The sequence below is a fragment of the Amblyomma maculatum genome, chromosome 10 (assembly GCF_055883805.1).
Source record: "Amblyomma maculatum isolate TAMU_Amacu chromosome 10, ASM5588380v1, whole genome shotgun sequence".
Lineage (NCBI taxonomy): Eukaryota > Metazoa > Arthropoda > Arachnida > Ixodida > Ixodidae > Amblyomma > Amblyomma maculatum.
Window position 1 is genome coordinate 130,631,900 of NC_139353.1, and position 23,089 is coordinate 130,654,988.

The 23,089-nt window shown below is 44.7% G+C and overlaps 1 long non-coding RNA gene across 1 annotated transcript; it reads left to right on the forward strand.

Moving 5' to 3' along the window:
* The first annotated feature begins 1,939 nt into the window (after positions 1 to 1,939).
* On the forward strand, positions 1,940 to 10,684 carry LOC146177462 (uncharacterized). Its single transcript, XR_014701322.1, has 3 exons — positions 1,940 to 2,138; positions 5,082 to 5,180; positions 10,607 to 10,684. It is a non-coding gene; the product is annotated as an uncharacterized LOC146177462 (long non-coding RNA).
* Positions 10,685 to 23,089: the final 12,405 nt, after the last annotated feature.

The following is a 23,089-nucleotide window of genomic DNA, read 5'->3' on the forward strand; positions in this document are numbered from 1 at the left end:
CGGGTAAGAAGGCTATACACCGAGGTACCTCTTCGGAAATCCTACAGTTCTTAACGCACCTGATTGTTATACGGCCCGGTGCGTATTCACAGTGCAGATCCTGCAGGATTGGTTCCAGATGAGTTACATGCGCCATCGCAAAACTACTGCCTGCCGCCTGCAGAAAAATGGCTTCACTGAAAGCCTAACAAAAGCATAGTGATCATGATGGCAATGTACGTGAATGTACAATATTACGCGCGGAAAGACGTCCTCCCGTACATGATTTTTGCCTATAACACAGCAGTACAGGAATCTACTCACTTTACGTCCTTTCGCCTCGTATATGGCCGTGACGTACAAACCGTTTAATGCAATACTGATATGGACAACTGACGACTGCTCGCTCAAGCCGCATGCCGAATAATTTACTCAGCACGCAGAGGACACCCGCAAACTTAGCCCCATGACCATCAAGCGATGATAGGCGACCGATGCAGCTCGCTATAAGCAATGCCATCGACACATCGATTACCCCCCCCCCCCCCCCCTGATGGCCAAGAGCGAGTGCGGACCCTTGTCCACCACCAAGCGTCCTCGGAGACTTTGCTAAGCCGCTACTTACTGCCCTACAAAGAGCGCCCTCTATCTGATGTGACTTATGAAGTTCTTCCTGACGCCACTGTGCATAGTCCACGCCGTCAACCTCATCCAGAAGTAGCGCACGTGCTCCGCATGAAGCCCATTTCACGCCGGGACTGCCGGTGCTTGTATTTTAAGATTGTTTTGGACGTTCTGCCTGCCTTTTATGGTAGCGAGCGCTACACAGGCCACAGTCTCGCCATTTTATCGTGACTTTCCGTGCCTGTCCGAAGAGCGAAGAAAGAAGAAGTGGTGGGAGGCGGTAGCTGGCAACTGACATGGCCGAGCACCAACTGGACGTAGGACTTCCAGACATTACGTTTGGCAGCAGCTGCCACCTGGGGCATCTCCTTTCATAGCAAGGGTGATATCATAATCATCCTGCCAAAAACCCTTGCATTCACGTTATACCTAGGCCACGCAGACACGTTTTTATGGCTTGGTTAAAGCGGGCTTTATATGTTGGCTGGTAGCTTAAGCTAACGCGTCATCGCGAAGGTGGGAGTGAAAACAGAGGAAAAGAGGTGCTATAGTGGAGGGCTTAGGTACACCACGCAATAGAGGCTTTATCCTCATAGCACTTTAGTGGTCAAAAGTGTCACTTGTGGCATAAATAAAGCTGCAACCATAGAGTAAACTACTATGCGCAAAAGTCATGTCAAGCTGAACCTAGGCGTAACCACGCAGATAGCTCTCGCGTATGTCCACGTTTAACCACAGGCCAAATCACAGACATTTTTTTTTCGGTGATTTGTTCTGTTCTCTTACCCTCACCGGCGAGCTTTACTCCTGTCAGTGCCTATATTTGTTTTTCTGAGGGAGGACGTAATGCAACCAGGTGTCATTTGGTGACCAAGAAGCAGATGAATAATTAAAATAGGAGAATGGAACACACGCGCTGTCCGACCTGCAGAGATACTGAACGTTGACTTGCCTCCTCGGCACCGTGACAGTAAAAAGTCAATATATCAACTCCAGCCAAAATTTAATTTATACAAGTGGGCGAGTCTCTGGCTTTTGCTTTTACTATAAGCAGCCTTTATAAATACCCTTTGCCCATTCATTTGAAGACGCAGCAATGGATATATCCTCCTCCTACAACAAAGGAGACTTTCAGTGAATTCCAGTAATTTTTGTTTTTAAATCCGACAATATAAACCAACTATATCAGCTCCTACCAGACAAGCTAAGGCTAATAGGATGTTCTGGCCAGTGGTGCCGTTTGTTTCTTCAGGTTTACTCACTAAAAGTCAATTAATCACTTCCAAAGCCTACGCAGCAGCGCCAGTTCATTATATTTTATGCAGGAAATGAGCACGACAAGACTGCTATCACTCGTCATATTCGTCATTACGACAAAATGTCAAGAGGAGGATAAAGCGGAAGATTGGACCTGGGTGAGCCACGGCAGCAATCCTAAATATGCCAAACTTGCGGAATTCGCTCTGCAACAACGACCTCAGTTAGCACATTCCAGATACGTCACCATCCTAAATGTTAGGGAAGTAAGAAAACAGGTAAGTCCATGGCAGCATAAGCCAAACTCTTTAGCACATTCATCAAATGTTTTGAGACGAATTCATTGTAGCTGCGCTTATCCAACTCTCACATTAACAAATGATTGGTGCATATGCGCAACCTCCCTCATCCGTCAAGCTCCACCAAACTATTTGGTTCCGAAGAGCAAGAAAATGTCTACATACATTTCATGATATGCCGCTGGTGGGATGTGTCTGAAGGAGAAAAAAAGCAACATGCATGAATGTTTGCAGAACGCGTGAGAAAATTCGAATCTCCGAAGCTTGGCACAACTTCCTAGCCTTCATTGTCCCTTCATTGTGGAAGCACTCACGCTATATATGTGATATATAATCTTAACGCTTCCCTTCCCGTCTAGCGCAGTTTCCAGAAATGTGCGAACGCCAAGCAGCTGGAAACATTCGCAGATCAGTTAGTCTAGAAAGTTTAGGTTCACATCTTTATTTGGCAAACCATATCTTCTACGCGCGGCGTTGTACTAATGCTTGATAACGTCGTTTGTGATTATGAGAATGTGCCGCGTTTACTAACATTTTTTTCTGCGATGTCACTTGAACTATAGACATTGTATTTTTATCGCTATAAAAATGTTAGGCTTTTTTGCCTACTTCTCAATCACCTCTGCTCACAGATTTTGAGGAGGAACAGGAAAAGCCAAATTTGTCTCTCTTTTACTGAAATACGCTCTGCATAAATGTTAAGCCCTTTGCGATGACAAATGCTCACCACGTATAGGCTGTAAGGAATATGCAGTATGCTTTAAATAATAATTTTACAGCATTTTGTGTACAACCCATTTGCCTCTTTTTTTCTACACTCAGATTAACAAGACATGTTTAAATAACAACTAAACTGTCCTATATCTAGTTCTAGAGCCGGAAAGGAGGACCCCATGCGCTCCTGAGGGCCAAACCCATGTAAAACGAAGCAAGGTCAAGCCATGAAATCACTGCTCGAAGCAAAGCAAGGCACTGCTATTCCGGGCGATGTTTGTATGCGAATATGCAGATATAATCTATAGCTGTGTCTTCAACCCCCGTGACCATTAGGTTCCATCTACTCCGCTCCTTTCGTATAGACAAGTTAAATACGCACATACGTAAACTCCATAAGCACAGAGTCTGTCGCCATGCTAAAGAGGCTCCCAAGACCATCGAAAAACGAGAACCCAGAGTAGCCCATTGTCGGGAAGCTTAGTAAGCGCTGAAGCGAGCCAAGATCATAGTGACAGCAGCTACAACGACACGCATCGGCTGTAGCATTTCTACTGTTATGAAAAAACAAAACAAAAACGAAACAACACCTTAAGCTACCACACAATCAGTCAGATGAAAGCAATCAATGCACAGGTGACGGTATTCCTCTGCAATTGGAGCAGAGGACTGTTAGGAGCCTAACAGATGCTGAGCGCCTTCGCATAGCGCCGGCGGAAGCGGCACCTTTCTCCTGCTCAGTTGAATGTAGTAGAGCAAACGCAAGTTTGACTGTGGGAATTACATGGATTAATTTTTTATCACGTGTGAACACGTGCGGTCCACGCAAGGAATTCATGCGCACTGACTACCGCTATTGGCACTCTTGGTTAGACGGATATTTGTTTTTCCCGCGCACAGTAATGTTTTTAACGAATACCTCGAACAACACATCACAACAGCAGGCAATTCTCTATCTTTCGTTTATCCACGGACTCGGTCATTCGAAATTACTACAGCACTATAGACGCTACCATGCATACCGCTGCCGGAGGTGGCAGAATATACTAGTTCACTTCTGTGAAACTTCCGTGTCAACGCGCTAATTTAGAATAATCTGAAACTTCCTGGCCTTGGCACAATCCGTCTTTTCTTTGAGAGGGTACTGCTCCGTGAAGAATCCAGCATCGGTTCCATCCTTCCAGCAGTAGTATCGTTAGCTTCACAAGTGATAAATGCAGATTAAAACACGTGTGCCGTTTTTTATGCCGCTCACCGAGCCTTTAGCGCCAACTCTATGGATGAAATCTCGCTCGCTGAAATGTCTGCGGCGCATATCATGAGAATGATCACTCGCTGATTTGTCCAATAAAATGGTGATTAAGGAAGGTTCTGTGAGCTTATGTTTTCGGTAGCAATGAGAGCTTGCGCCGGGTTCCCTCGCTTACGTCCGGGTACAGAGCAGCTTAAAAACACTTCAGCAGCCTCAGTAACGATGCAAGATGAAAAGTACAAGGCTGGCACTCCCTACGAATGCAAAATAAAGAAATAAATGCGACTATTAGCTTTTAAAACGCACAAATCCAATCCAGCGTCTGCTTCAGCAGTAGAAAAAGCAATCACGTGATCCCACTGGCTCCCCTAGGTCTACGCTAGCGCCGTACGCTCCAGTGGTAGCGCTCGCACCCATACTGTGGCACAACATCTGAAGAGTAAGGAGCATGCGCAGAGAGGCGTATAACGAAGTGATGACGTTAGTCGCGGCGTGCCGCGGAGACTGGCGACATGTACCGATACGAACGAAGTTTTCCAAGGATGTGAAGAAGAAAAGAAAGAGCGCCGCCCGCTTCGTGCACTCCACGTGCGAAGTGGGCGGCGAGCAAGCCGAGAGGCTGAAGGTCAACGGCGGCTTACGTGAAATACAGCGCAGCTGGCCCAGTGAAACTTTTGCTTTAAAATTGCAGATTATGAAAAGAACACGTGCTTCTTGGTAAGCTGAATATAGTTGGCGATTATGGGCAAGTCAGTGTTTTTGAATAGGCTTACAAGAATAAGCAGTACAATATTTAGTATCTATAATTTGGAATCATATATCTGCATGCCATGAGCTGTCCCACGGTATTCGTCAAAAAAATTCTCAATGTGCATAAAGCAAATATCCTTTTGGACTGCGCTGAGCGTTAAGAATTGGGCATGCACAGCTCACATATTTGCGTTCTTTTATAACAGTCTGATGTGGGAGATAAATTCAAGGTGACCTTCTTGACCGTTACTTCCAACTGCTCCGAGTCCTTCGTTCCCAAGGAATGCTTCCCTGCAGATGACAAGGTGAGAGATTGGAAAGTTTACATGACACTCAAACCGAATCTTTTTGCATTTCATGTTTGCCGAGTTATAATTCTAACTCTCTTTCTCCACCTTTCTCGGTCTTGTGATTGCAAATACCGCCCGCAAGTTTATATCATTTGCGTTTCTAATGCGAAAGCACTAGTACCTCCATTTATAAAAGAATCACCCATCGGTGATAAGAGAGTCTGCGCCCATCTTCACAAATCCTTGCAGCTTTTAAAAATCAAGAGCTCGGCTTTAGCTGGGTGGGGTTTGACCTCCGCTTTCAATCTTCGTAGCTCGAGAATACAAGATGTAGGTTCTAGTTTAGAGCCGATAAACACCCGAACCCTTGCGCTCCGTTGAAATTTCTTGCATCGTGAAAATGTTGCCAGCCTACATCTGGCTAGTACTCGGCAGGCAAAATGACCTGGCACTGATACGTCGCGGGTGCAATGGTGCTTCAGAACGCATTCCTTTTTTGACTCATTACTAGCCCGCGTCTGGTGCCGCAGTTCTTTTATTTTAGTGGAAATCGCTAGACGTAAAAATAGCCGGTGGATTATGTGACGTCAGTAGAGCCGAAAGCATGGTGGAGTTTGAAACTGCTAACTTGGGCAGCTTGCTTCATATGAGTGTAAGAGATAGCAATTGAATGCACGGTATCCTTACACGTCAAATCGCCTACTTTTGAGCCTTGACACCTGGAAAAATGACAAGCATGCATCTGGGACATTGCATGGTGTTTTAATGTTTTCAACTACAAATCAATGGTTATCTCTTCTAGCTCAAATATTTGTATTTAAATAAATGGCGGCGGCTACAAACCCTATGTGGTCTGGATCGCAAAGCAGGAATTAGCTACTGTATTAGGAATGATTCTGAAGCTAGCAATACTCTGCACCATTTCTCTACATAGGCGCTAATAACGGAGTCGATTACGATTCTGTACAAAAAAGACGGTATCGTGCTCGTGCGAAATAAATCTATTCGGTCTCCTGGGACTTTTTCTACACGGAAACTGTCAGTTAAAATGTGTGGAAACAGTGTTAACTCTTCAGCAGTACGGTAATCACCCACGCTGGAATTTATTATGAGGACAGATTTTTAATGCAAGAGCTTCTGTGTGTAAAGAGTACCAAGAGTAAGAAGCCTTTTTATTGCACAAGCGGGGGTCAAACCTTCATTTCCTAAAAATGCAACCACAGATAAGTCGATTTCTTCGCAAGCGGAGAGTAGGTATCTCTTAATTCTCTAGCGAGCTTCCAGATGATCCTGACGATGAAACCCCGAACCTCTCGGATGCGGTGACCAGTGAAGAGAAATTGCCTACGTAATGCAATATGAGGGAGAGATTAAACATTAAAGCAATACTTAATCGTCGGCTTAAGAAAAGACGCGGTGGTGCCTTCACTACGTCCTTTTATTGCATGAACTTTATCATATATATGTATTAAACTAGTGCTCAAGGGAAAGGAAGAAGCGGTATCTGTCTCACCTTTGAGTGTACCCTTAAACAAAATCTCAGAACTGGTCTAAAGATATGCAAAAGCACAGTATTAGTTTCTGTCTGCGGACACCCTAACCCACGTCGTAAAGGAAGAGATACCGGCGCAACTACAGCCCTCGATTTCTCGCACCGCATTTCAAACGAATAACCAGCAAACACGGGGTGAAACTAGTACGCTTCGGCGGTTTTCAACACAAAGAGCTGTGCACGCTATTGATTAATATATTGCAGAGACTACTGAGGCGTGAAATGCAAACATCTGTAAGAAAACCACATATTGGCTGGCCAGGAAGCTTGCGCTAACTGTCATTTGTAGATGAATAATATATACGACCGCTTTTTACGTTTAACGCCGTGAAGGTGTCATTTCAACCAGAAATCGCCTGCCAAAAATGACATTTGTCTGAAACCATCTGCTGGCGTTATTCGAACATCTCACATGAATTTTGAAGAAAAATGTATCTCCTATTTACTAAATAGTAACTCGCGATATCTGCATTGCCTTTTAATCTTACTACATTGTCTGTAGTGCTTACGGACTCGTAAACACACTGGAATGTGTCCGATACAAGAGGGCAAGTGCATCAGTGGCGCCACACATGTTTGCTTCTTCGTTGTTACAGGTAATAGGGCCATGTGATGCGCAGGTATATTTGAAATTGTTGAGTGGAAATAATACTTTCATACGAAATATCCAAGTGTATAAACTTCATCGCTGCGTTCAGCGGGACTATTGGTCCCGCATTGATTTGAGCCCGAGTTCTTTTCGGCGCAGTGCACATTTTGTGGCCAGAAGGCAAACTTAAACCATATGGTATGGGCTTGTAAACAAAATACCAGTATTTACATAATAAATAAGCCAACGTGGGAAGGCTGCGAGGCGGCTCTGTTCAACTCGGACCTGAAGGAGCAACGAGCCCTCGTCGAAAGAGCACGGGCAGCGGCTTTTACCAACGGTGTGCCGGACTAGGGACCCGATCAGCCTTCCCTTAATCTAAGCCAATATGGCTTTGAACAAAAGTTTTCACCATCATCATCATCATAATCAGCTACACTGCGGTGAGTTTTCAAGCCGTCGGCGTGGCATCGTGTTACCCGCCACCGTGGAAGACGCAGAAGAAGAAGAGAGAGAAGTAGAAGAAACAGAAGTAGAGATAGAGAAGTAGAAGAAAAAGAAGCAGAATAAGAAGAAGAAGAAGAAATAAAAGAATGAGAAGAGAAGACAGACAATTCGGTAGCTGGTAGAGGCGAACGACAACAGTGAGTTGCTAGTACAGAAGGCTCGCTCAAACGTTGTGACGACGGTGTGCCTCGGAGTTCGACGTAGAGAATATGCCATACCAATAGAGAAGTCTTCTACACCCGAATGAGAATGGTCAACGACGAGAGGCAAAGTGTGCTCATACGTGAAGCGATTCCACTATTGCATAAGTAAAGCTGAAATGATTAAGGAAACTACTATGTGCAAAAGTCGCGTCTTTAGTTTGAAGCTGAACCTAAGCGTAGCCATGCAGATTGCTTTCACGTAAATCCAGGTTTAGACAAGCTAAACTACAGCAATTTTTTTTATTGCATGCCGTCCAAGATTTACAAGCCTTGCGTATCTACAAGTACGGATAGTCTCTGGTTTCCGAGTGATGTTTTTGTATTTTACATTTCACGCTCTACACGTCCTTTGCAGCGTGCACATCAGGAAAATGACATGCAAAGTGGAAGCATCAAAATTTGTCTTCACTGTCGTGGCATGTTTTACAGCTTTCAGTAATAGAAGGCAGACATTTTACGATTCTGTTCATAAAGCAATGTAACTTGTCATCTGATTACGCTACTAACGGTCATGGATTGAACAGGGTGGGTATCCTTTGAGGCAAAGAGAGGCTGTGAGGAAGAGTTTCTCTTGTATGAAATTTAAAAATGCGGCAATAGCGCTGGTTTTTTTAACCGCATGGCTCATTTTTGTCCTTGACTGGACAGTAGAGACATGCGTGCACAAATTCCTAAGCATGAGTTGTTCAGTAATCTGCTCTTACTGGTAAATAAAATTTATGATCGAAAATATTTGGAAGGTTTGGTACAATACAGCTTTATGACAACCCAAAACTCTAATGCAGTAGAGCTCGCGGATCAATTAATATGTCGCTGAAAGCCCTGCTGGAGCTTAGCGTTGACAGGAGCGCCTTTAAATACTAAATGGGAGCACTTGAAAAGCTACAGCATTTAGGGGTGATTCTATATAAGTGCCGTTATCCCCTTGAAAACACAACTTGCTTTTTAGGCAGAACAGGCATATTGCTGGCGCGTATGCTTTCAGTTAATTATTGTTCCAGTTCTAGATATCTAATGTTTCAATAAAGAAAATGACTCGTTTCCACTTAGGTGGACATAGTAGTTACGTGCCTGGCTCTCAAAGAAACTATCGGCTTTCTAGTTGGTTTTCTGAGCTTCTGTATCTTTTTCTTCCGTTGTCCTTTCCCTTTTTTTCGACGCTATAGAGTGCGTACTTTTACAGCGGAGAATAACAAAACGAAACACCGCCATGCTTCTTCATATTCATTTCTGTCTCTCTTTCTTAAGGTTCCTCTATATGCTTCATCACACAAAAGACATTTTCACTCTAAAGCCTTCGGGGCATTTCGCATAAAAGCAACAAAATCTCTTAACATAACCATCTCCTGTCATTTAGCTATCTCTTGTGGCTTAGCGATCTGGAATATCTAAGAAAAATATTTATCACCGACTGAGAGCCACTGATAAGCGACTAGGCTGTTGTTTCCCACGTTGCCAGTAAACGAACGTTGCTGTACTCTTCCTTTGGCTTGTAGACAAGAAAACGAGCTTCGTATTTTAGCCTCCGATACTCAATAACTCTGCATGGCAAAAATATACTGCAAGTTCGGTTCATTCTAAAGCCGCGCCGAAGTCTACGGCCGCCGCTTTTATCGCCATCTCGTGCAGATTTACCCAAATATTCACCTGCTCTATATCGAAATAGTATAAGCCTCAGCCTATTATGAAAGGAGCTCTTCCCCCTAGAGGAGAGTTGGTCGGGAAGATCTTCAACTCATGGGGAAGGCGTTCGTTTGTAGTTTCCTCCAACGGTTTACTCACACTTATTTCCGCACAGCATAAGCTCATCATGCACTAAGTGCGGAGATGAAGCCGCCCTTAATCATATCCTTTGGGATTGCTCAGACGACCCGCCTCCCAAGACTCTCATAGAGGCTCCTTCACTGGAATCCAGGGAGGAAGTGCTGTGTAACGCGAGCCCCGATATACAATTGGGCGCCGTAAACCGCGCTGAAGAAGTCGCCGCAAGCCACCAGCTAACGGCCACTTGGCTCTTCCACTAAGACCCAGTAAGACTACTCCCGACAATATAGTTTTATCTCTCTCTCTCTCTCTCTCAACTCTCGTGGCTTAAAGGATGCAGCGGCACCACGGACCTCGCGCAAAGCTGATTAAGCGCATCGAGCGTATAATATTGACACACCCAGATGGCTTCCGTAACTAAGGTCAAATCTATATAATGCGAAATATGATAAAGAAATATTAAGCAGCAAATCCAGAGAAGAACCATCGTCGAAATGCATCAAACATGGAGTGAAATCTAGTTCGAGGTCTAAACCACTGCTCAACAAGGGCTGTATTAATACCCGCAACACTGGACAGGTCGAGTGTGCTTAAAGGAAAAATATGAAACACGAAATCAGTACCCTAATGCTACTCTGCTTCCGCACTTCATCTTATCACGTTCCCTGTGCACAACCCTTTGGTTTAACTGCCGCGCTTATTAGGTTCATTCAATAGAGCGTCCGTAGTTGGGCCTACTGTTACTTTAAAACTGTCAGCACGAGGAGAAAACAAAAAAAGGTTAGTAAACTAACTTTACTCTCTTTTATTTTTTTTCCCGTTTCAGCCGAAGCTGCCAGCCCACGAGTGCACTGCAGTTTTGTGGGAAATAAGCTGGAAAAATTATCTCGAGTTGGAGAGCCTTGACTGCAAAAAATTGTACGCAGCTGTTTCAGAAATATGACCATTAGTGGAATTCACAATCTTTTAATCATTTTAACGGCAGCATAAAGAGATGGGCCACATTCTATTACGTAATAAAGACATTTCGTAACACGTAGTTTCACAAGACTAATATTTCTTGCTTCTTCGAGTTTAAAATGGTGAATATGTAACCTTTGAATTTTAATTCTCTGGAAAGGAAACACTGAAACCAATTTCAGCGATAAACTTTAACAGAGGATTTTACATGCCCACATATTCAACGGAGCGTCTCCATAGCCTGAGTCGCTTTTGAAATTTCAACCCCATAAGCCAACTATCATATTTGATAGACGCAAACACACTGAAGATGGAATGCTGACTGAACCAAATGATGGCAGTGTTAAGTCAAATGAATTACGCGTAGTAGATCCTCCCTGATATGGCTCTTTAAAAATTTTCCGCCTAACGTAAGCACATGGTGTAGAAAATATGTGTTTCTTTAATTGAATAATTTTCAGTCATTTATGTTATAATCGCACTAGGTTCTCGATTTCCTGCATTGGTCGCTCTTAGAACCGTAGTTTAAAAACCTTATTTCTAACATTGTTGCACACACCGCTAAACTGTAAAAGCTGCTAGCAAGTCATCGTTTAGACTTCACGATGAAGATGTCTATTGTCACAGAATTGTGCACGTACGAGAAAACTTCATTACGAGAGGCATAATTTATTCAACGCATAGTTTGTGAACAAGCGACATACCGTTTCCATGCTGTGCAATAAGTACAGTGTTCAATATGCATACTTTCTCATATCATGCTTCACAAAGGGGGAAAAAATAACTTAAATACAAACTTACCCAAACAAAATGTGTATATAGCGTTTGAAGAAAGTAACAAAGCAAACGGGGCTACCGTTATTCGCGTAGTGGACCCATTACAACTTGACAAGAAACTCAAAGGCTTCGAAGCTTAAGTAAAGGTTTTCCATTATTTCACACATACAGCCTGCGTTGCCGCATTAGCGACGTACTGGGGGCTGTAAGGTCATATACTTACTTGCTTCCTTTTCTTCCTACTGTAGTGTCTCTTTCTCACAGATCACATTCAATTTGGTGCCAGTAAACACACATCCGGCCTCTCCGGTATATTACAATAGATTCTTGCCATCAAGCATGCTCCCGCGTGCTGTTGGTACCTCAAGCACACGTATGCTGCTCACACCGCAGGAATCATCTTCATTTGGGACCTAGTATGAGCCCGGCGACAAGACGTCTCAAATTGCCATTGCTAGAGTTCGTCACCCATGATTGATACCATGCCAATGCGGCGGCCACCAGGGGAAACCATCTCTTTGACGCAGGAGAAGCGGCACACAACCCAGATTCTTCAGCGCTTGAAGGCAGTAGCATAACAGAGCATCATTTTTCTCTGGACTCTGCGAAGGAGCAGTTACCTATGATCCTACGGAGTACATTCATCAGTTGTACCTTCGTGAAGGAATATTTGTCGGTGACTTCGGTCGTGATTGGTTCTGTTTTGGCCTGGCCTCGGTGTTACCGAAGCAATATTTTCATTGTTAAATTTTAAATAGCCACCGGTACGACTAGCGATGAACCTCGGCATCGACAAAGCTCCGAGGAGACTCCGCGAACACACCCGGCAAAGGGTGGCTTCGAAGCGGCAAGTTCAGTTCAGTTCAATTTTTATTTCCGTCAAAGCGGCAGGGGCTCGAACAAAAGTGAAAAACACGTCACTTGACGAGGTTCAAGCCCCTATGTACCGTCTTTGCCAAAAGTAACCAGGCTGCTCCGAAGGCGGCCGGAGCAAGCGCGCGGTCGTGTTTCATTTCATTTCATTTCATTTATTAACCTTAAAGGCCCCTTTCGGGGTATTACATAAGGGGTGGGGTAGACAATCATAAAATATTGCACTTTTTTTTTTTTTACAGATTTTCACGTGATAAACACATTTCAATGTTGGCACTGAAGGATGATGGACAGGTGATGGTAACGACGGAGTGGGATAGGCCGTTCCAGTCTGACGCGGCTCGTGGAGCGCAACGCGTGTGGCGGCGTTGCGCTCGCTGTGGCTTATCGGTGCTCGCCAGCCCCGAGGGTGCAACAGCTGACGTAACTTCGCGCACTCACTCTCACCCGCAGGATGATAAAAACTAGGCGCGTATGATGTGCGGGCTGCGGTTTCATGTGTGCAAAACTTGGTTGTACCCCGCGAGGGCGCTTAGTATATTTACGGGGCTATTCGCTCTTCTGAGCAATTGCCCTGAAGCAGGTATTATAAGTCGCATTTCTCGCTATATAATTATACGTGCTTGTGTGCTGTAATCCGCTGCTGAAACGCATCAGCACAATTGCGCTTTCCTGCGTGTTTGATGCGCCTGTGTATTAAAGAATAACGCACCTCGAAATTTCAATATTCTTACTCCGAGGTGCCTTGCGTACTGCCACTTTACGGGCCGTGACTCCTGTATAAAGATATGGGAAAGCTTGTGAACCCTTTGAAGCCACCTTATCTCTCTTTTCGGCCTGCAAAATTGTGTTAGCCTCTTCGGGAGGCTGTGTATAGATAAGTGCAATGATTGATTCTAACAAATTCCTGCATTTGCTTGTAGGTAAGTTTTCGCTTAAGTAACGAACTATAATTAAACCTTCCTCACGCTTAGCCATTAGATGCACATGATTACTTTCTTGTTCGCGGAACCTTTATTTCAGAGCAACACTGTCTGGCAAACCTAGCACATATTCGTCCTAGAAACGAACACCCAGAGCTCACCCTGTCTGTACTGTCACCAGCTTTTCTGTTTTCCGCAATTGCCCGAGAAGAGCGAATAGCCTCGTCGGTATACTTAGCGCCCTCGCTGGGCACAACCAGGCTTCGAAAACGTCAAACTGCAGCCCGCGCATCATACGCGCCTAGTTTTTATCATCCGACGGGCGAGAGTGAAGGTGTGAAGTTACGTCAGCTGTTGTACCCTCGGAGCTGACGAGCACCGATAAGCCACAGCGAGCGCAACGCCGCCACACGGCCGCGCGCTTGCTCCGACAGCCATCGGAGCAGCCTGGTTACTTTTGGCAAAGACGGTACAAGGCATGCAGGGGTCGTACAATACAGCATACAGCGGTCGTAAATGTTTACATAAGCAGTGCATAATTTTCAGGACCTTTTATAGAAAAAATATATGTGAAAGGACATTGCGACATTGCATGAACTGAAGCAAACATAATAAAACAAGAAAGCTACATTTGCATGGTAAAAATTGATTAATCAGTGTAATGAACACAATACATATATAAAGGAGCGACAAAAAAAAGGAAAAAGAAATCATCATCATTATACAATTCCTAACGAAGGTACAGTCATGGACAATATTTTGCGAGACGCCGGAGCCCCGTTTCAAAGCTGCCTCTGGGCCACTAGGCGGCGTGGTGCGCGCGTCGAGGTTGCGCGGGCCGATGACTAGGCGCATGCCCGTCCTATATGCGTCCGCTGGCCTTTCTCCTCGCTCGTTTTGTTTGAAGCGCTGCTTATTCCGCACTTGGGCGCGGCTGGCGCTGTTTACTGCTCGCGCCGCTCGAGCTATGCGGCCGTCGTGCTCGGCGTGCAGCCAGTCGAAAGCGATAACAGCGCTCGTGCACGGGGCCCGCCACCTTTATACCGAATCATTTAGATCTGTTTCTTTTTTTCTTTCAATAATAACATAACTTCTGGCATGCGATAAAGGTCTCGTTTCTGCAAACTGCCCACTGCGATGAAAACATCTCGATAAAGACACTCGGTCCTTATGCTTCAACTGCGAGCGTTAGCGTGCATCGCAACTCATTCATAGTTATTGTGCCGACCAAAAGCGTAAAAGAGAGAAATAATCCTTAAGCAACAAGTTTATTGTCATAAAACAAAAAATAAAACAATGCAGACATCACTGGCAAACGAAAAATTCCTAATACTTGGTGAAACCGCCATCAGCAGCGATGACGCTTGCCAACCGGCGTGGCATCGATTCGTAAAGGGAACGAACCACATCTGTGTCCGCACGAAGCCTTTCCCATTCACCTCCCATTCACCTCAGAGTGACTTTTAAACAACTATAGTTCGAAAATTACGGTATTACATCACATAAAATGACAGTACATTTTACGGCATTACGTCCCCGACGTGATAAGGCTGATGAGCACATGCTTGCATCGTCTGATCGTAGAAAGGCGAGATAGCGCAAGCACTCTTCCCACATAACGCCTATATTTTCTGCTCAGCCATCGACGTTACTTGATTTATGATTGGTTAGCGATATCCAGGAAAACCTATATAATTTCATCGCAAATCCTGCCAGTTGCAAAATGCCTCCAAGAGTGCCGATCGACGACAGGAGACTGATTGCATGTCTCTTCGTGGAAGGTGTTCCCCAGCGAGAAATTGCTCGCCGTACCGGTCGTTCCAAATCTGCAGTAGCCCGAACCATTCGCGTTTTCCGCAATGGAGGCAGCCTGGCAGATTCCAAGCGCCCAGGTCGACCGAGAGCTTCAACAGAAGAAGATGACCTCCTGATCATAGCGGCATCGGTGGCCGACCCCTTCATGACTGCAGAAGAAATCCGCAAGGAACTTGCACTGAATATATCTGCTAAAACTATCAGGCGGCGGCTCAAAGAAATTGGTCTCCGATCGTGCATGGCTGCCCAGAAGCCGCATCTGACAACTAAACAGCGCAAGGAACGGCTCGAGTTCGCCAACTCTCTGAAAGGGTGGACTGTGGACGACTGGTCCGAAGTTATATTCTCGGACGAGTCTTCTTTTTCCACCCGCTGGGACCAGAAGTGCCGAGTTTGGAGGCCAGTGAATTGCAGGTATGGATACCCTTTTTTTTGCGTCTAAGTAAATCCTGAATATTTTATATGAAGAATACGAATAAAGTAGGATATAGCGGCAAACTGCTGTCTTCGTGTTCCCAAATGAAATATACGTCGTAAACAATGCCGAATACTCCTCCTCAGCATGCAATATCTCGGAGGTGCACGATGTTGATAGAAGCGCCCTTCCGAAGAGAGTCCATTAGCAAACGCTTCTTAGTGCCGATGCCGCAGTTTACTCTAAAGTAATTGCTCTTCCGAAACAACTCTTGTCATTTAGTAGCGTGGTTCAAGTACTAACTATTTAGAAACGATTCACAGTTGCTAATCAAACCTTTTTACACGGAAAAGTTAGTTTTCACTCGCGCTCAACCTGATGCATAAGACCCAAATTATAACTTTGTACTGATTTTCTTCTCCTATATAGATACGACCCGCCATACGTGCAAAATGTGTTCTCCAGTGGTCGCTGTTCCGTGGCTGTATGGGGCGAAATGTCAAGAAATGGACTGGGGCCTCTGGTGAGAGTCGACGGATCCTTCACCTCGGACGCCTACATCGACATCATTGAGAGTGTGTTAACGCCATATGTCCTTGACGGACCATTCCCAGATGGATTCTACCTTTTTCAACAAGATAGGAGTCCTGTACACACGTCTCGAAAAGTGAGCGCTATTCTCGACGCTCGTGGCGTGCGGCAGCTGCCATGGCCTCCGAAGGAAGCCGACATGAGTCCCATTGAAAATGTGTGGGGCCTATTGAAAGCTCACCTGATGAGGTCTCACATTGGGAATGCCAACGCAGACACACTCTGGGAAGCGATCAGAGGTGAATGGGAAAGGCTTCGTGCGGACACAGATGTGGTTCGTTCCCTTTACGAATCGATGCCACGCCGGTTGGCAAGCGTCATCGCTGCTGATGGCGGTTTCACCAAGTATTAGGAATTTTTCGTTTGCCAGTGATGTCTGCATTGTTTTATTTTTTGTTTTATGACAATAAACTTGTTGCTTAAGGATTATTTCTCTCTTTTACGCTTTTGGTCGGCACAATAACTATGAATGAGTTGCGATGCACGCTAACGCTCGCAGTTGAAGCATAAGGACCGAGTGTCTTTATCGAGATGTTTTCATCGCAGTGGGCAGTTTGCAGAAACGAGACCTTTATCGCATGCCAGAAGTTATGTTATTATTGAAAGAAAAAAAGAAACAGATCTAAATGATTCGGTATAAAGGTGGCGGGCCCCGTGCACGAGTGCTGTTATCGCTTTCGACTAGCTGCACGCCGAGCACGACGGCCGCATAGCTCGAGCGGCGCGAGCAGTAAACAGCGCCAGCCGCGCCCAAGTGCGGAATAAGCAGCGCTTCAAACAAAACGAGCGAGGAGAAAGGCCAGCGGACGCATATAGGACGGGCATGCGCCTAGTCATCGGCCCGCGCAACCTCGACGCGCGCACCACGCCGCCTAGTGGCCCAGAGGCAGCTTTGAAACGGGGCTCCGGCGTCTCGCAAAATATTGTCCATGACTGTACCATCTCTCTTATGATGCAAAAAAAGTCTTCAACGTTATCATACTAACATTTCCTACATTTATATTGTGAGTGTGGAGATAAGTAACGATGGAAGTGAAAATTCCAACATTCGACGGCCCAAAGTTTGTGCCTAAAAAAGGAGCTTTCCAAATTTCTGGTGACCGGTACGTTGACCTACCTTCCTTTAAACTTAAATTTGCAATGGATGTCATAAGGGCCTCATTGTTATGTAGACCTTGCTTGTATCTTCTGGCCAAGGTGAAAGAGTAAAGATTATGTATGGGAAGATGATGTATGGGAAACTCCGTGAAAAGGCTTCTGGTGTGTGTATTTGATTATGCACCTGCAATGAGTCGAGCGGCTTTCTTTTGTAGAATGAGTATTTGATTTAATTTTGTGAATGTAGTGTTACCCCAAACAAGAAAACAGTAATTTACATTTGACATAAATAACGAATTAAACAAATGAGGCTTAACAGCAGGCGGTAAGGAATATTTGAATTTAGCTAGTATACCCACGGTCCTTGAAATTCGAGAAATCACGTTATTAACATCGACATCCTAGAACATATGTTTATGGAAATATACACCAAGTGTTTTAATGGTATCAACCACCTCTATTGTTGAGTGACCAATAGATAGATTTGTACCCTTTGTCATTGTAGACTGTCTTGGGGTGAAACTTACTGCCTTAGGTTTTTTTGCTGTTTAGTTGTAGGGAAATTGATGTGCTCCAAAAATATAAATCGCTGAGAGTTTTGTTTATGGCATTTTCGAGGCAATCGTAACTGTGACTACAAAACAACAAGGTGGCGTCATCAGCATATATGACAAACTTTGCAACCGAGCTGATGGTTGGTATATAATTAATATAAAAATTAAATAGCAACGGTTTCAGGATGCTTTCTTGAGGTGCTCCTGTCGTAACTGCTTTATAGTTCAATAAATGATTACCTATTGCTACACATTGCTTTCGATTTTGCAAGTATGATGTCATTCCTGCTAATAGAATTCCCCGCATGCCATATAATTCTAACTTCCTTAATAGTGTTAGGTGATTGAGACCCTCGAATGCCTTCGAAAAATCAATGTAAAGGCCCGCTGCAATTTTTTTTGTCTTCAAATGTTTTCAGTATTATTTCTTTTTGCGTTAAAAGAGCAAGGTCTGTCGACCTGCCCTTCGGACATCCAAATTGAGATGCACTGATAAGATCATGCTTGTCTGCAAAATTTGTTAATCTGAAGTGCATAATCTTTTCTACGCCTTTTTGAGAATACTGGCTAAATCGAAATGCGGGTAATTAGAAAATAAATTTTTGTCACCTGACTTAAATACTGCTATAACTTTGGATATTTGCATTCTGTCCGGAAAGATACCACTTGAGAGGGCGAGATTGTATATATGTGTACGCCGTGGTAAAATTAAGTCAAGAACATATTTAACAGGAATTATTTGAATATTGTCAATGTCGGTAACATGGCTATATCTGAGCGATATAAACACTGTGTAGTATTCGCATTCGCTCGTTCGTACCACAAAAAGTCTGTTTGAACTTATACTCACACGGCTTTGTGTTTCAGGATTATCAAAACTTGATACCAAACTACAAAAAAGTTGTTAAATGCTTCGGCTAAATCTTTATCACGCAGTATTTCGTTGTTCACTGTTATTTGAGTGAGGTTCCTGTTGGCAGGGAAACGATTTAATAATATTGTTACGTGGTTTATTTACACGGCGGGTGTTAGTTGCTCTGGTCGTTAGCAGGTTAGCATACCCAGAGTTAACCAAAACCAGCTTCCTCTTCATCTTCAGCTTCTCCTGCAACCTCTCATATTCCTCCAATACAGGACCGCGGGACGTGCGTGACACTGCCCCTTTCGCCGACGAAGCCCGCAGGGCGAATCAAGGTTCGTCACGCTTATAGCAGTGCTTCATGCGGGCCACGTGAACGATTTGTGTCTTTCGAGAACGACGACCATGGGTGGTCAGACGAGAGACTACAAAGTTTACTGCGCTCATGCGTTCCAGCTCAACGAAAGCACCAGTATGCTGGTGCAACAGTTTCTGCGACAGGCCGCGTTTTCTCAACGGCGTCCAAAGCCACACCAAGTCACCAGGGGCATAATTAACATCTTGGTGGCGCTTGTCGTAGCGTTGTTTGTAGTGTTCCTGAGAGGCTAAAAGTCTTGCGAGTCGGCGAACTTCTTCAGCCAAAGAGAGAGCCAACGAAGTTTCTGCTGGGAGCGAGAAAGGCAAAAATAAGTCCAGAGTACTTCGTGGAAGTCAAGCGTAAAGAAGAAATAAAGGACTGTAGCTCGTCGTTACGTGCTTAGCAGTGTTAAATGCGTATTGTATAAACGGAAGGACTTCATCCCGGTCTTTGTAGCGGGAGTCGATATAAATTGCGAGCATATTGCTAAGCGTACGATTGATGCGTTCGGTAAGGTCATTCGTTTGTGGATGGTAAGGAGTTGAATGGATGGCAAGATTACCCTAGAAGCAATGAACAATAAATTCACAGATATCATAACTGACTGCGCTGTAGAAGTAGGCTGTAGGATAGTTAGGGAGGATATCGGTAAGCTGTCTAAGGAGACGAAAGATTTCATTAAGAAACGCCAGAGTATGAAAGCTTTCAATCCAACAAACCATATAGAATTGGCCGAGATATCAAAGTTGATCAATAACCGCAAGGTGGCCGATATAAGGAAGTATAACATGGAGAAAATTGAGCATGCTGTAAATAACGGGGGAAGCCTTAAAGCGGTAAAAACGAAATTGTGCATAGGCAAAAACCAGATGTATGCGATAAGGGACAAGGCGGGCAACGAATATCAATACGTCCTCACGAATATGCACAAGATAGTCAAAGTAGCCGAGGAGTTCTATACAGATCTCGACAGTAGCCAAAGTAGTCGGGACTGTAATGAGATTGGTGGTAGGGAATAACAGTCAGACGTTCCACCAGTTACGAAGGATGAGGTCAAGAAAGCATTACAAACTATGAAAAGGGGGAAATCAGCTGGAGAGGATCAGATAACTACAGATTTGCTAAAGGACGGAGGTGATATCGTGCTAGAAAAACTGGCCACCCTGTATACGCAGTGCCTGGTGTCATCGATGGTACCGGAAGCATAGAAAAACGCAAACATTATTCTCATTCATAAGAAAGGGGACTCTAAGGACCTTAAAAATTACAGACAAATCAGCTTACTGTCTGTTACGTATAAGGTATTTACTAAGGTACTCGCTAATAGAATCAGGACAACCTTAGACTGCAATCAAACAAAGGATGAAGTAGGTTTTCGGAAACGGTACTCTACAATCGATCATATTCACACCATCAATCAGGTGATATAAAAATGCTCGGAATATAACCAGCCCTTATACATAGCATTCATTGATTATGAAAAAGCTTTTGACTCAGTTGAAACCACGGCGGGGATGCAGGCATTGCGAAATCAGGGTGTAGACGAGCCATACGTGAAAGTGCTGGAAGATATATCTAGTGGCTGCACAGCAACCATAGTTCTGCATAAAGAAAGTAACAATGTTCCTACAAAGAAAGGTGTTAGGCAAGGAGAGACGATCTCCCCAATACCATTCACAGCTTGCTTAGAGGAAGTACTCAGAGACTTGGAATGGGAGCAGTTAGGGATAAGGGTAGATGGAGAATACCTCAGTAATCTGCGATTTGCTGATGACATTGCCTTGCTAAGTAACTCGGGGGATGACCTGCAAATAATGATTGATGACCTAGACAGGAAAGGTAGACAGGTAGGCTTAAAAATCAGTGTGCAGAAGACTAAGGTAATGTTCAACAGCCTCGGAAAGGAACAGCAGTTTACGTTAGGTAGCGAAGCACTGGAAGTAGTAGGCGAATATGTCTACTTAGGACAGGTAGTAAGCGCAGATCTGGACCATGAAAAAGAAATAACAAGAAGATTAAGATTGGGATGGAGCGCATTTGGTTAGCACTCGCAGAATATGACTAGCAGCTTGCCGGTATCGCTCAAGAGGAAAGTATACAACAGTTGCATCTTAACTGTACTCACCTATGAAGCTGAAATGTGGAGGCTAACCAAGAGAGTTCTACTTAAGTTGAGGACAACTCAGAGGGCTATGGAACGAAAAATGGTAGAGGTAACATTAAGAGATAGGAAGCGTGCAGAGTGGGTCAGAGAAATAACTCAAGTTACCGACATTCTAGTGGAAATTAAGAAGAAATGGACATGGGCAGGACATGTAGTGCGAAGAAAGGATAACCGATGGTCGCTTAGGGTAAGAAACTGGATTCCAAGGGAAGGAAAGCGTAGCAGGGGGCGGCAGAAAGTTAGGTGGGCAGATGAGGTTAAGAAGTTAGCAGGGGTAAAGTGTGTGCAGCTAGCACAGAACCGGGTTAATTGGAGAAATATGGGAGAGGCCTTCGCCCTGTAGTGGGTATAGTTAGGCGGATTATGATGATGATGATGTAGGAGTTGAATGGCGAAAGTGGCTAGAGCAGAGATGAAGTTTTACAACTTCTGCCGTAAACTGTCGCCCCCGGCCACTTATTTGCACACGAGGAGGCCCATGTCAATAAATGATGGACCGTAGGAGGACGGCCGAGATATCAGAAGTGGCTGACTGTATGGCAGCAATTTCACAGTACCGCGTCAGGTAGTCTACGCAGACGATGATCCAGCGATTCTCGTTGGTGGAACGGGGAAATGGTCCTAGAAGGTCAATTCCCGCCTGTTCGAATTGAGTTCGTGGCGGCGGTATAGGCTAAAGGTGACCCAGCGGAGAGCAGGTTGGGTGTTTGAAACGCTGGCACTGAAGGGAGCTGGCCACATAATGTTGAGTAGTTTGACTCATCTTCGGCCAGTAAAAACGTTCCTTAGTCCTGTGCAATGCCCTGGCAAAACCCAAGTGTCCAACCATGGAATCATCGTGCATTGCCCGAAGAACCTGACACCGAAGACGTGTAAGAACAACCATAAGAAACCATGCACCTACTGACGAGTAGTTCTTCTTGTATAGCAGACCATCACGAATGCGGAATGAGGTCGCAGGGTTTGGGGAACGTGCGGCATCAAAAAGCGGCGCCAACGCGCTGTCGTTCCGCTGTTCAATCTTGAATTCACCAACATCGGGGAAGCTTGGAGAGGTAGCAGCTATATATTCATCCGATCTCACTCTCGCAATTAGAGCTAACCGTGACAGGGAGTCAGCATCGCCATGCTTACGACCACTCTTGAAAGACACAAAATTGAATTCTTGGGGGCGCTAAGCCCACCGCGCAAGGCATCCACAGTGGTCACGGAGGTTTACAAGCCAACATAAGGAATGATGGTCCGTCACAATTTTATATGCACATCCATAAAGATATGACCAAAACCGTTGCACATCGAAAACAACAGCTAAGCATTCCTTTTCAGTTACTCTCTAATTGCGCTGAGCCTTGCTCAAAGAACGGCTTGCATATGCAACGACATGCTCATTGCCATTGTGGCGCTGTATGAGGACTGCACCAACTCCGATTGCGCTGGCGTCAGTGTGAAGTTCTTTTGGAGCTGATGGGCAGAAGTGCGTTGTACAGGTCCTGATATTAAAATAAATTTTAACTGACGAAAGGCGAATTCACAATCAGTAGTCCCCTTGAAAGGCACATCTTTTTGCAGAAGACAAGTAAGTGGATATGCTAGGTCAGCAAACGCCGGAACAAAACGCCGGCCAATAGGAGCAAAGCCCCAAAAACCTCCTGACCAGTTTTAACAATTTCGGTTGTTTAAAACAAGTGACAGCTTCAATTTTTTTCGGACCAGGCCTGACCCCATTCTTGTCTACGAGATGTCCAAGTACTACTGTCTGGCGTTCTCCAAAAGGACATTTTTTGGAATTAAGTACCAGACCAGCTTTCTCAATACACTCCAATACAACCTCTAATCGACTCTTGTGTTTACCAAAGGTAGTTCTGAATATTACTACATCGTCCAAATAGCACATACAAATGTTCCACTTCAGTCCCTGCAAA